Below are 14,872 nucleotides of genomic sequence, written 5' to 3'. Positions count from 1 at the left end.
AGTTAGTTAGTTAGTAGTTAGTTAGTTAGTTAGTTAGTTAGTTAGTTAGTTAGTTAGTTAGTTAGTTAGTTAGTTAGTTAGTTAGTTAGTTAGTTAGTTAGTTAGTTAGTTAGTTAGTTAGTTAGTTAGTTAGTTAGTTAGTTAGTTAGTTAGTTAGTTAGTTAGTTAGTTAGTTAGTTAGTTAGTTAGTTAGTTAGTTAGTTAGTTAGTTAGTTAGTTAGTAGTTAGTTAGTTAGTTAGTTAGTTAGTTAGTTAGTTAGTTAGTTAGTTAGTTAGTTAGTTAGTAGTTAGTTAGTTAGTTAGTTAGTTAGTTAGTTAGTTAGTTAGTTAGTTAGTTAGTAGTTAGTTAGTTAGTTAGTTAGTTAGTTAGTTAGTTAGTTAGTTAGTTAGTTAGTTAGTTAGTTAGTTAGTTAGTTAGTTAGTTAGTTAGTTAGTTAGTTAGTTAGTTAGTTAGTTAGTTAGTTAGTTAGTTAGTTAGTTAGTTAGTTAGTTAGTTAGTTAGTTAGTTAGTTAGTTAGTTAGTTAGTTAGTTAGTAGTTAGTTAGTTAGTTAGTTAGTTAGTTAGTTAGTTAGTTAGTTAGTTAGTTAGTTAGTTAGTTAGTTAGTTAGTTAGTTAGTTAGTTAGTTAGTTAGTTAGTTAGTTAGTTAGTTAGTAGTTAGTTAGTTAGTTAGTTAGTAGTTAGTTAGTAGTTAGTTAGTTAGTTAGTTAGTTAGTTAGTTAGTTAGTTAGTTAGTTAGTTAGTTAGTTAGTTAGTTAGTTAGTTAGTTAGTTAGTTAGTTAGTTAGTTAGTTAGTTAGTAGTTAGTTAGTTAGTTCGTTAGTTAGTTAGTAGTTAGTTAGTTAGTTAGTTAGTTAGTTAGTTAGTTAGTTAGTTAGTTAGTTAGTTAGTTAGTTAGTTAGTTAGTTAGTTAGTTAGTTAGTTAGTTAGTTAGTTAGTTAGTTAGTTAGTTAGTTAGTTAGTTAGTTAGTTAGTTAGTTAGTAGTTAGTTAGTTAGTTAGTTAGTTAGTTAGTAGTTAGTTAGTTAGTTAGTTAGTTAGTTAGTTAGTTAGTTAGTTAGTTAGTTAGTTAGTTAGTTAGTTAGTTAGTTAGTTAGTTAGTTAGTTAGTTAGTTAGTTAGTTAGTTAGTTAGTTAGTTAGTTAGTTAGTTAGTTAGTTAGTAGTTAGTTAGTTAGTTAGTAGTTAGTTAGTTAGTTAGTTAGTTAGTAGTTAGTTAGTTAGTTAGTTAGTTAGTTAGTTAGTTAGTTAGTTAGTTAGTTAGTTAGTTAGTTAGTTAGTTAGTTAGTTAGTTAGTTAGTTAGTTAGTTAGTTAGTTAGTTAGTTAGTTAGTAGTTAGTTAGTTAGTTAGTTAGTTAGTTAGTTAGTTAGTTAGTTAGTTAGTTAGTTAGTTAGTTAGTTAGTTAGTTAGTTAGTTAGTTAGTAGTTAGTTAGTTAGTTAGTTAGTTAGTTAGTTAGTTAGTTAGTTAGTTAGTTAGTTAGTTAGTAGTTAGTTAGTTAGACATAAAACGAAATAACTAGCAATGCCTGACAACTGTCAGTAATCCTGACGATTGCAATCGTCTGCTAACATACATTATCAGCTAACTTTTTCTTTCACCGGTCGGAATATATGTTAACATCTGTTAGCGCCATATTTGTTCCAATCTTTTTTATACTAATGCTATAGCATGGACTTACGCCTATCTATCTCGTTTAGAGGTGTCTCACGTATAAACGGATATTTTTGATATTGGTTACGTCCCTTATATACAAATATATGATTTTGTAAATTGTATATGTGTTGACTTTAAACTCATTAGTTTAGTTTCGTTTTTACAACTAATTATATTATTTGCAATGCTCAAATGTGGCTTTTTTCACTTTTGAACACAAATTATTGTTTTAGTTGTTCTCACTCATAAATTATTTCGAAAATATTTATGAATTTTCTAAACAATTTTATAGAATGTGTTACAAATGGTTTTAAAGGGAATAATTTTGACTAATTAAGAACTTAATGGTGTTTCAGACAATAAACTAAAGTAATAATATTAAATTTTAAATATATTTTTCGAGTGAATTTTATTTTTGAAATAGAATATAATAAATCTTGTCCAGTGGTCTAGTCAAGTTTTTACTTATATTTCATTTAGTTTGAAGTGAAATGAAATATTTAAATTATATGAGCTTTACTATGTAGATAGCTAAAGAATAGTTAAAAAGCTTTTGCAAAGTCCTTAGTTTTCATCTTAAATTATTCGCGAGGTATAATACGCATATTGTACATCCCACAAGTTTAGACGTTTTCCAAATTTCCGCTGACTGTGGTAAAAATAGACAATTTATTTCTATTTCTACATTTCAATGTCCTTTCCTTTTATTATCAAACTGTCAATAATTAAAATGTATCTTCTAATTACGAAAAAAAAACTTTTTATATCAAACTCTTGTCCATAATTGATGTGATCAAATAAAATTCAACTTTTTTGCTCTTAAATGTGGGTAATGGTATCAATCAAATGATTTACTGACTTTTGTGTGATTTTGGCAATAAATGAAATTTATTTAAGGATTTTCTACTTAATCTTTAATACAAATTAAATGTAGGGTTTTATTGGAAATCAATAAACTAGAAATTAAAATTTATTGCATTAAATAATTTAATTAATTTAAGTAAATTTTGTTTGATTTACCATTTGACCTCCACAATTTATGGATTAAGATTGCGCGATTTTAATAAAAAGTCGAAGCTATATTTGATACTATCCGGGCAGTAGTACTTTGTTAAAATATTACAAAAATTCCGATTTTCCCGAAATACACCTAGTTCAAATTGCAGGTACAGCTAAACTATACGAGGTAATTGTTTTACTGATTCAGTCCCTTATTTATTGCCTATAAATGTGGTGTTGGAAGAGAAGAATGTAATCAGGTGGAGCTCTAAGCAATCCCAGACTTTTGAATTAAGATGAGGGTTTTCACACCAAAACCTAACTACGATTTGGTAGAATGAATGGTTGAGGAGGCTAGTGACATCATAGCTAAGTTATCGACTTTCAGAAACTCATATTAAGTCAATCACAGAATACTAGGAATATCGGATTCTCTCTCAATATCTGAAGCAAAGAGAATCAGATCTACCGAGGAAATGAACACAGACACACAAATCCTAATAAATTGCCATGAATAGAGATTATTTTGATTCTAAAGCAATCATTTTTAAAATTTAAATCATAGGACGGTGTAGACAGCATCATTAGCCAAATTTAGAGCCAAAGCGAGAAAAATTCTGTTTCCGGGAGAGAAGGCCATCTTGAGAATATATTTCACTTACACCTCTACGCGATAAAAGACCGAAAACAAATACCGTGTCTCCCAGTTTTGCCCAAAGTCATTCACTTTTTTATGTTCTCCCAAAGATTTGGGACCGTTCGGAATTTTGATTTACTTTCTGAGTTGTGTCTCTTGTCATAAAGAACAAAAATTTTGAACATAGTATAAAATCAAAAGTGATGCTCCAAATTACACGTATACTTAATATTTGTAATATCAAGAAATCATTAACACGTATACGTACAGGTGTCGTTAGTAAAAGTAGTACAATTTCACAATGTAAAACTTTCCACTTGAAATGAAATAAGTAAGAGTTCTATATTTGGCTGCGTGTCTGCATAAAAACCAAAAAGTACCAGTCATAGAAAGAAAAAGTACCAAAAGTCCCCTTTTACTCCAGGCTCTACTTGCTTAATTTCATGTTTCTAGGTTCAATATTATAGATATAAATTTAATAATTAAGAATGTATAGTCGGGCATGGTCGACCATATGATACCCAACATCACTGAGTAAGTTAAAAATATGGATTATTTTTGTAATAATAAAGCATTTTTCCATAATTCCGAAATATTTTACCAATTTCGTACCAAAAAAGTGGTTTTCTGAAAGAGGGGTTATATGGGGGTAAAGGTAAATATGGACCTATTCGTATAAATTTTGGTAGAGCTATTTACGATGACATTAAAGTTATTTAAGCAGAATTTCAATGTGATAGTAGTGTTTAAAGGTGAATTCCACCTTCAAGTCATTTTCTGAAGGGGACTTTGTATGGGGGCTAGGGTCAAATGAGTCCCTATCATTTCGAAAATCGGCAGATTTTTGTAGAGATTGTGCAATATTTAACATTATTATAAGCTCAAAAGCCCTATTCGGTGGGTGCGGTTGTATGAGGTCTAGGCGAAATAATGGACCGATGTGCCAAATTTCATTAAATTATCTTGAAAATTGCGACCAGTAGCGTGCGCACAAGCTTTACATGGACACACAGACGGAAAGACAGACGGACGGATGGGCAAACGGACATAGCTTAATCGACTCAAAACGTGCTTCTGAGCCGATTGGTTTAGCACCAATATTTTTGAGTGTTTCAAACATCAGCACAAACGCGTAATATCCTCCCCGCTATAGTGGTGTAGGGTATAAAAAGTACCTTTTGAATAACGAAATAGTACCAAAAAGTTCCCTTTTATAGGTTCTCACTTACTCCGAGCTGTACATGTGTAATTTCATGTTTCTAGCCAATAGCAAGTACAAGAACAAAATTTATCGTATGATCCTATATGTTGTTGTTGTTTATTTTATTTTTTGATTTGACCATGCACAATAAATTTCAATTTTTGATGGAATTTTCAGAGTTTGTTTCGGATTTTTGCTTCTATATCCGTTATTTATGAACCGCTTACTTTAAATAGAGTTCTTCCAGAACTTATGTGTGATAGAATTATTGAAGGATCTCGCTGATATCTGGGGTCTTCTGAAAACTGATTTCAAAATATACACAGATAAACAGAGAGACGGACAGACAGACAGACAGACGGACAGAAGGACAGAAAAGAGTCCTGGATAGCCGGTTTTGACCTTTAACCGTGTGCATGACTTTTGAACTCCTTTGCATTTCGAATACCGACTTCGCTATATTAAGAATTTCATGATAAATGGTATTTTTAAACCACTTTTGTCATGAGAATTATGACATTTATAAAAGTGTCATAACGCCCATTGACATTATGACAGAAGGACAGAAAAGAGTCCTGTATAGCCGGTTTTGACCTTTAACCGTGTGCATGGCTTTTGAACTCCTCTGCATTTCGAATACCGACTTCGCTATATCAAGAATTTCATGATAAATGGTATTTTTAAACCACTTTTGTCATGAGAATTATGACATTTATAAAAGTGTCATAACGCCCATTGACATTATGACACAGGACATTACGACTCGCCAGCAGTAAATCAAAATTCAAAACGGCTTATAATACAAATATAAGCCTATGAAAATTATCACTTTTTGCAAAATCTTCTTTAGGTCTATTGGTGACATCACAAGAGCCTTCAACATACCGCCAAATTTGCAATGTTACTAATAATGATGTTGCATATTATAGTAAAGTATAGTTAGATTAACACACGGTCACGCTTGTTCTGAATTTATTGCATCAAATACTTGTTTTTTATCTTTGCACTTCTTGTTGAAAACATTAAAAACGACATTTTTAAGGATGAGCTTGTTTGGCAGTGACATGGCTGTAAAACTTGTATACTCTGTGGTAAACTCATGAAAAAAAAAAAAAAAACTATAAATAAAAAACTTGTTATAGAAACTATAAACTTTTAAAAAAGAAAAAGAACAAAAAAAACAAAACTTTGTCATTTCCTTAACTTTCACGAATACAAACTTGAAGGTTGTGCAGTTAGATGGTTTCAAACAAAAAGAACTCGGAAGTGTATTTTAAACTAAATGAGTGGTAGTTTTTCGTCATTCTCTTCTAACAGAATCACATAAATTTTGCATCAGTGTTGTCAACAAATGTTGCTAATGCAGTTTGTTACAAACAAATTTTTGTTTTTTGTGCAACAGTTACTATTGCTGGCAATTTAAAATTGGATACACCTGATATTTTACTTAGTTTATCATTTGCAACTGCTATTAATATGAGTTTTTTATGAATAGTAATCTGGCAAAATTGCTTCATTTAATAAAATTTACATTGCCATCATTGCTTATTCATCCTTTAAAAAAATATGTCCTTGCTATAATATATTTTATTTTTCCAATTTTGTGGGTTGTTTTTTTTCTGTTATTACATCTGCTCTGGCTTTTTCCCATGTTCACTTATTTACGCTTGTGTATTATTTCGTGATAAAAATCTAAATCTCAAAAAGAGAAAAAAAAGAGTACTTTGCTGCTTTTTGATAATCCCGATTTTATTTTATTTCGTATTTATCGCTAAGCTTTTAGAATCGATTTAACATTTAAATAAATAAAACATAAAATGGTTTAAGGCATAAATTTATAAAATACTTTGTATAGAGTTTTATTGCTTATTTTCGTTTGTAATATTTTACAATCAGTATATTTGAATCCTTTTTTTGATGCAATGGGATTTTGTTGTCGAGACAATGGATTTGTTCAATTTGTAGACGATTTTGTAAAGACCGTGACACTTCCTTCTCAATTTTGCCTGAAGCTTTACCTATACACTAAGCGAAATTTAAGTGAATGTAATAAAATACAATTATCTTTCTTTTGAAAGACCTATGTATGTATGTATGTATGTATGTATGTATGTATGTATATATAAGCTTAAAAATGGAACGACAAAAACTATATACCCCCAACTTTTTTAAATTATTCTTACGACTTTTCTAGTTTAGATTTTTCAAAGAAATTTCATGGTGAATTATACTCTTCGCCTTCGTGATCCTATAAAGTATATACATATGTATATTCCGAGTCCTTATAGATATCTTAGTCGATTTATACATGTCTGTCTGTCTGTTCTTGTGTATAAATTGAAATGTTTTACACTTTATTTCACGGTGGTACTTTTACAGCAACTGGGTGTTCTTGATAGACTACAAACCATCACTCCTTTGTGCTTCTTACACGCCAGTGGCAACATTTCTACGTTCTGTCGGTCTATGTACAAGTACTCGAGATATTAAAATTCTAAACCATTGCTACACCGTTTCGTAACTTCCGAGATGCAAAAAAAACATCCGAATCACCCACTCTAGGTATACTGATGGGTGAGGCCCATATACATCTATAACCATACCGTATCAGTTTGGGTTTAAACCAATACGTGCACCCTAAAGGTCTTCTATAATAACTGGAAAAAGGCAAAGTCCGAAACTCTGCCTTGTGGGCTGCCGATTACCAGATTATAAGACTTCATAGTTCGACTCCAGGTCAAATCATTCCAAGGAAAGGCTAAGGGAACGTTTGACACCACCAGTTTGTAGTCCCCGGCAGAGCGGTAGCACTCTTTTCCCCCGGATTGCAATAACACCAAAATGGGATGATCATCAAGGTAACATGGCCCGGAGGTTTAATGTCGAAGTGCTTAACGTGAACACCTGCCTAAAGGAATCTCAACCAACTGACCAGCCAGGACATAGTCCTTTGAGCAACTGGGCACCCGTAGTACCAGATTATGTGGTTCTCTGGTTAGACCCCATGTCAAAACATACCAAAGACTAGCCGAAGAGTGAAGTGACATCACCAGTTTATAGTCCCGGCAGACAAGAGGTATTGGTAACACCTCTTTTCCCCCGGATTGCACCAAGATGCGGATCTATCATCAAGGAAACATGCCAGGGGGGTATGGCCCGGAGGGTGTGAGAATTGAGAATAATACAATTTTCTGACTTTATTCCGATTCCTTATAGATAGCAGTGTTTGTCTGTCCATCTTTATATGTCTGTCCGTCTGTATGTCTATATATTACGGAGATATGACAAAAATGAACATTTTTGTGCGTGCAAAAAGAAAACACAACAATAACATACAGTTTCATATAAAATCATAAATGTTGTTCCAACTAAGTATAGTTTGCTTATTTACAAAAACAAAACAGAACAAGAAGAACAAGTTATTGTTGTTATTGTTTTGTTATTGCAAAAATCATAGATATAGAAACTAAGCAGGGATGGGAGGTTAATAGCTAGCACTGGTACAAAGAACTATTTGTTGGTACTTTTTCGTTCTTTAACTGGTACCTTTTGAGTTTTTCTATAATATTAAACCCAGAAAATAAAAATTAATCATGTAGAGCCCGGTGTATTTAGATGAAAACCTATAAGGGGTACTTTTTCGTTCATCAAAATGTACTTTTTCGTTCTTTAAAAGATACTTTTGAAATGTCTTATATATTGAACCTAGAAACGTAAAAGTATACATGAGAGCCCGGAGTAAGTGAGAACCTGTAAAAGAAAACTTGTTGGTATTTTTCTACAATATTAACCCTAGAATCATGAAATTAAGCCCGGAAAACTTATAAAAGTTTGTCATGGAAATCTATAAGAGGGATTTTTTTGGTACTTTTTCTCTACTCAATTTTTATTTTTTTGTTTTTCTGAATTTTTGAAACAAGGAATATAAAATCGGACATATAGTATTGTGATAAAATGAAAATTTATAAGATTAAACTTTTTTATAATTTTTTGTTTTTCAAATGGTACTTTGTGAATCTCGTTTAATATTAATCCTAGATATATGGGATTAATGACGCAGCAATGGTGAATTGTATATAAGATTCAGCTCAACCGAATATAGAACTATTACTTGTGTGTATTAAATTTTATGTTAACTTTTAAAGTTTAAAGTAATAATCGAACCGGATTATAATAATTTACATAATAAAGATTTGCGTACCAAATATATTTTAAATTTATAGTTTTAAGTAATAGTTTCCTTTAAAGATAAAAGATTAAAGATTATATTTTCATTGTTTTTTGTTCCTTTTTTTATTTTAGATAATCAAAGTTTATATAGTCAACTATTAATTTCATGCTTGTGTCTTTTTTTCCCCTACAAACTAGTGACAATGGTCTGTCATTAGGTTTTTTGATGTTCTAAAGAATTTTAGTTTTTTTTTTTGTACTTTCATGAGAATTTCAACAAACTTTTATCAACATTGATTGGCAGCTTTTATAGCAGGAAGTTTGTTATTAAAAAGAGACAATTTTCGAAAAAGCAAAAAAAAAAAATAATAAAAAATTCCTTTTAACTGTGACATCAGTGCATATTTGAATACTTATATATAATTTCTTTTTTTTTCAGTATGGAATTTTTTGTTGAAGCTATATATTTAGTTAATGCTAGTACTTCCATTTAAATTACCCACAGCATTTTTAAAATATTTTACTAATTATATACCCAAATGATATTTTAATTGTAGTGTTTCTTTTCAATTACTAACACAAGGTTGGTAATTAGAAGGTGTTTGCTTAAAATGTCTATAAATATGTAGTTAATTGTTTGTAATTTAAAAAATTTTCTTTGGAATAATATTTCTAAATTAGATAGTAAAGACGCAATAGATTTTCAAAGAAATAATATGGAAAATTTTTTGTTTTGTGTAATTAGGAAATGTAATCTCTCGTCCTTTAAATTTAAATAGTTTAAATTTTACATGTTCGTCAACAATTCTCAAAAAGCTTAAGTCCAGCTTTGATTTCTATTCAAATCGATGTATATATCTAAGTTTTCTATATCTATAATCATTCACTATTCATTTACATTAACATTCAAATGATTTTCTTTTGTATACCCAGGCGTATGATAAATAAATATTTAATATCTTTATAATAACAATCATACGCCTCACATTTACATTTCAAACAAACAAATCTTTAATTAATTCAATTCATTTCTTTTATATCCCTACACTTTAATATCATTTCAATTCTTATCATTAGATAAACAACAAAAAAGTCTCCTAAATAAATAATACAAACAATTAGAAATAAATTTCTGTTAAATTTTAAATGAAGCAATTTCATTCATTTGATGCTACACAGTAAAACTGCTTATTCATGCTGCGAAAAAACAATTTAATTTCGAATATAAAACAGCACTTAACAAAATTTCATGCCTTTAATGCGAAAGGAAACGATATAAAATTAACTAAACAATTGTCTACCAATAAAATTGTTGTAATAGAAAATGAAAAGCGTGGAAAAGATAATAAATTTGATTTGTGAAAGCAAAAAATATAAAATTCATGCCATAAATAAATGTTGTTACAGATTTACGAGGCAAATTCCAACAAAGGCAACACCCGCTTACCTTTCATTGTGCGGGCATAGACTTAATTTATTTTTGTTTACACCAACTCAACCCATTCCTTAACAGTTACTACTGGCTCCTAACGTTGTAATTTATAATTTTTAGCCAGCGAAAAAAGTCCCTAAAGAGGAAATAAATGAAAACCAACAAAAGCATGATAAAATGGCAAAAAGTAAAAACTCTTCATCATACAAACATTTACTTTACATCTTTACCTTCTTCCTTTTTCTCAACCACTTTTCTCTACTTTTTAGTGTTCTTCGAGTTTTTTGGCCAACATTTACTTCTGTGCGTAGAATTCAGAACAAAAAAAAAGCAAAAATACTTCGAGTAGTAAACAATTTGTTCTTTAGCTAGATAGCTATGCTGGCAGCAGTAGATAAATTTAATGAAATGAAAATCGCCGAAAAATCAAATGTATTCAGAAAACCAACAACAAACAGAGAAACAACTTAACCGTCAGATAAACATAACAAAATGACAGCAAAAACAAAAGAACTCTACCAACAACAACAACAAAAACACTGGCAAATTGTCAAGTGAAAACAAAAAAAAAAACATGAAAATATTTTCTATTCGGCAGAGTCGTGTGTCAAATACTCCTATGGATATACATACATATGGAAGCCATAAACATGTTTTCATTACTACTCTTAAAATTTACCTTGATTTGTTTTATAATGATATATGCGCCTCCGGTGGCTTAGTAGTTAGAGTTCGTGGGTTCGATTCCCACCATAGACACACACTTCCTCGGTGTAGGCCTTTCTTCGGATTTGATTTAATATTCATCTTCCTTTCAAATTATTACCAAGATATTTTGCATGCTTAATTTCATGTTTCTAAGTTCAAGATTATAGAAAATTCAAAAAGTATCTTTTGAAAAAGGAAAAACTATCAAAAAGTCCTCTATTATATGTTCTCATTTACTCCGGGCTTTACACGCTTAATTTCATGTTTCAAAAAGTTATTTTTGAAGAACGAACAGGTCCCAAAAAGTCCCCTTTTATTGGTTCTCACATAATCCGGTCTCTACACGCTCAAATTTATATTTCTAGGTTTAATATTATACAAAATTCAAAATGTTCAAATAACAATAAACTCCCCTTTTAAAGAAAATTCCAAAAGTACCTTGTAAGAACAAAAAAGTATCAATATATCCATTTTTATAGGTTCTTATTTACTCCGGGCTTTACATGCTTCTCAAGAAGGTGAAGGGTGACCATAAAATTTAAGTTAAGTTCATCCTTTCATATCAATATTTAGTGAGCTGGATCATAGGATTAAAAGGTTATTTTTGATATTTCTCGCAAAGAAAATGTACTCAATTTTAGTATCATATAAAAGGTCTTCGAAATTTTTGGATTTTCATAGAATGCCGATAACTGAAATGATTTCATATTAAATATTATATAATTTCACCGAAACAGTTTTTTCAGTTTCTCAAAATTCCATGCAGTTAATATTTTATTTAAATTTGTATGACTTTAATGTTCTAGTTTCCAAAAAAAGTGTCAAATTTGTAATTTTTCAATCCATATAAAATATTAACACACTGTGTCCATATACATAAGTTTACCCTTGGTTAACCCAGGCGTATGTGTAATAAATAATTAGTGTTTCTGTAATAACAATCATACGCCACCCATGTTAAATGCAATAAAACTTCAGTGTAACATGAAATGAATGTTAAATTAATCTATAATTCCTAAACAAGTAATTCGTGTTAAAGTCTTAAATCTGTACAGGTCTTCAAAATAGAACAGATCGCTTATATGTATGACAAATTCAAACTTTCTAACTAAAGTATTGTAAGAAGAGAGTTTTTACATTTTTAGGCAAAATTTAAGCTTAATTTACCTATTTATTTTATAAAAATAAAGTTGTTAAAATTATACTCACATTTTGAAGCTTATTTATGGGTCCGAATGAAATTGTATTTCAGCTGGCATTTAAGTTTGCAATTTATGTGTTCGTAATCTCTTGTAGACGGTTTACAGTTAAAAAAAGCATGAGTTTTCTTTTAAGTATATATTCTTAACATTATTATACTTATAAAATATCCCAGCAAAAGTACGATAATGAATTGTACTGAAACAACAGCTTAATTTTCCGTCTGCATGACTCTTAAGTACTCTTATAATGACTTACATACATACGTATAGTCAGATATATTCATAAGTACTTTATTTTGAGTTTTGCGGTTTTATTTTCACATTTTATTTGATTTTTTTAATACAAGTCTCCTGGGCCAGATGTATTTAGAGAACAACAATTTACTTTACGAGGTCGCTCTACGGTAGACCTACAAGCCTTCCTTTCAGAGAAATGTTGTCATTCCATTCACATTTTGGCTAAAGTAAAGTGATGGCTCTAGATATTTTCAAGGCGAAACTAATTGCATTTGGTGTTAGTAATAATTTCTCTCGGTTTATTTCGAGCTTTTTTAGAGATCGTACTAAACGAGTTGTTAAAGATGGGATCTCATCAAACGAGTTTTAGAGATTAATTTAGGGGTACTTCCTATGTCAAACTTCCAACCATATCTACTCCTTTTGCGATGACAACAATATCTGTCATTTTTATTCATTCAATTATACACCAAGTCCTCTAGAGATTGGGGCAATGAGGCGCAATATGAATGCATAGCTTAATCACGACTTGATAAAGATCTCTTAATGGGGTCGTGTTAAGAGAGTTGTTTTTTAACAATAAACCCTTGGCATATGTATGTATATATGTATGTATATATGGGTGATGTAAATATTAGGGTTGGGGGGTAATAACTACATTTCCAATTACAATTACTTGTAATTGTAATTGAAGTTTTTCCAATTACAATTATTTGTAATTGTAATTGAAATTTGAATTACAATTACTTGTAATGGTAATTGAAGTTATGCCAATTACAATTACTTGCAATTGAAAAATTTCCAATTACAATTACTTGTAATTGAAGAATTTCCAATTATAATTCCTTGTAATTGTGAATTTTGTTCCTTATAATTACATGTAATTTGTAATTAGTAATACCTTAATGACAATTAAAAGTAATTGTAAAACTTCAAATTAAAACTTCAATTAAAATTACAAGTGATTGTAATTGGTTATTGGTCAATTACACATTACAAGTAATTGTAATTGGAAAAACTTCAATTACCATTACAAGTATTTGTAATTGGCTATTGTCCAATTACACATTACATGTGATTATAATTGATCATGTAATAAATTACTTTCTAAATATTAAGGAATTGGGAATTCTTGATGTTCTGGGCCTGAAAATATAGTGCGATGTTCGCTGAACTAAACACATTTTTCAAGTGTCGAAAGAAGCATTCAAGTGTCTCGGGTTTTTTCAAACGGACATACTTCTTTTTCCTATTTACACCACTTATATGCGATCGAAAATGGAATCCAACTCTCATATTTGGTCCGGAGTTTCGAAGTCTGTTTTGGAGCAACTCGACCGCATACAGTATGGTCGAAGGTACTTATCGGTAACAGTAAAGTAGCAAACTCTATAGATTCACTGGAGCATCGTCGCAATGTGAGATATATTTCTCTATGATGGAATGTGTTCCTCTGAAATTACCAGTATATTCTTACGAAACACATATCATTTTGGTGGATTGGCCAGTGGAACACAACTCACTGCAGGGAAAATTTATTCTTCATCCTAATTGTTCGTATATGGAATAAACTTCCGGCAGAGGTATTTCCTCTCACTTTCGATGTAAGAGGATTTAAATCAAATATCCACAAACATTACTCCTTCTATCCTCCTTTCCATAACCTATTTTCCTAGTAGGGGTCATTCCCAGAGTTTTTATTACTTATTTAAGTAGTTATTTGTAAGCGAGCGTGGTTAATTAGTTAGTTAGTTGGAAAGGAGGATGTACATACATCAAATCCGAAGAAATACACCTAGGCCTCTATCAGGCCTGTTTTGCGCACCTTAACCATTGCCTTAGGTGGGAATCGAACCCGCAGATCCGGTCTACTAGACTAGAACACTAACCACCAACCACTAACCTACCGGTGGCCACGGGGTAAGTAATTGCCTCCAATATCAACATCGTGTGACGAAAAGCGACTTCTTGCATTTATTCGCTATTTAACGCATTGCTTTACAATGTAAGTTTTTGCTGGGATATTCTTTAACTTTTGTTATATATTTTTTTCGCTATTTTCATTGCGAAATATTTCTTGATATTATTTTTTCAGAATTTTGCTGGCGAAATATTTTTTTTATTAATATTCAGCTACAGTGAGTGACAAAAATAAGTTTCATAAAAGAAAACTTTAAATTCCACATGGAAAGTTAAAGGAGAATATAAAGTCAAAATTCTTTAGTAATTCAGTTCTTTTATTATGATGTTTTTTTTGCCACTGTGATTAAAACTAAGAAAAAGTTAACATTTGATTTGATAATAACTTTTTCTAATGAAATCAACCTTTTCCCAACAAATCTTAATTAAAACAATTATTAGTGTCATTAGCTTTATGAGGCAATTTTGTCAGCCATGGCCTGTATATTTTAACCATAAATAAAGTATTATTTTTATATCGCCGCTATAATTTAACAACAACTGTATTTGAAATGTAATAAATCGTATGAAAAAAATCCGCTAAAGCAAAAACACAAAACAAGAAATAAATAATAAAAAAAGAAATACCAAAGTAATAAAGATGTGATGAAGCAAGGAAGGAATGAAAATAAATATGCTGTTTTATTAAATTAGAATCACAGGCAACATAAAATGTT

At 30.3% G+C, this 14,872-nt stretch overlaps 1 protein-coding gene across 1 annotated transcript in view; it reads left to right on the top strand.

Moving 5' to 3' along the window:
• Positions 1-14,872, top strand: part of LOC119607426 (ras-like protein family member 10B) — a 51,326-nt gene that overhangs the window by 17,204 nt on the left and 19,250 nt on the right. The gene's annotated exons all lie outside the window — the stretch shown is intronic.

The sequence above is a fragment of the Lucilia sericata genome, unplaced genomic scaffold (genome assembly GCF_015586225.1).
Source record: "Lucilia sericata isolate MDLA Ls3-8-SP2 unplaced genomic scaffold, ASM1558622v1 Contig000694F_arrow, whole genome shotgun sequence".
NCBI classification, from domain to species: domain Eukaryota; kingdom Metazoa; phylum Arthropoda; class Insecta; order Diptera; family Calliphoridae; genus Lucilia; species Lucilia sericata.
Note: the sequence above shows the minus strand (reverse complement) of the source record. Positions and strands in the feature narration are given on the sequence as shown.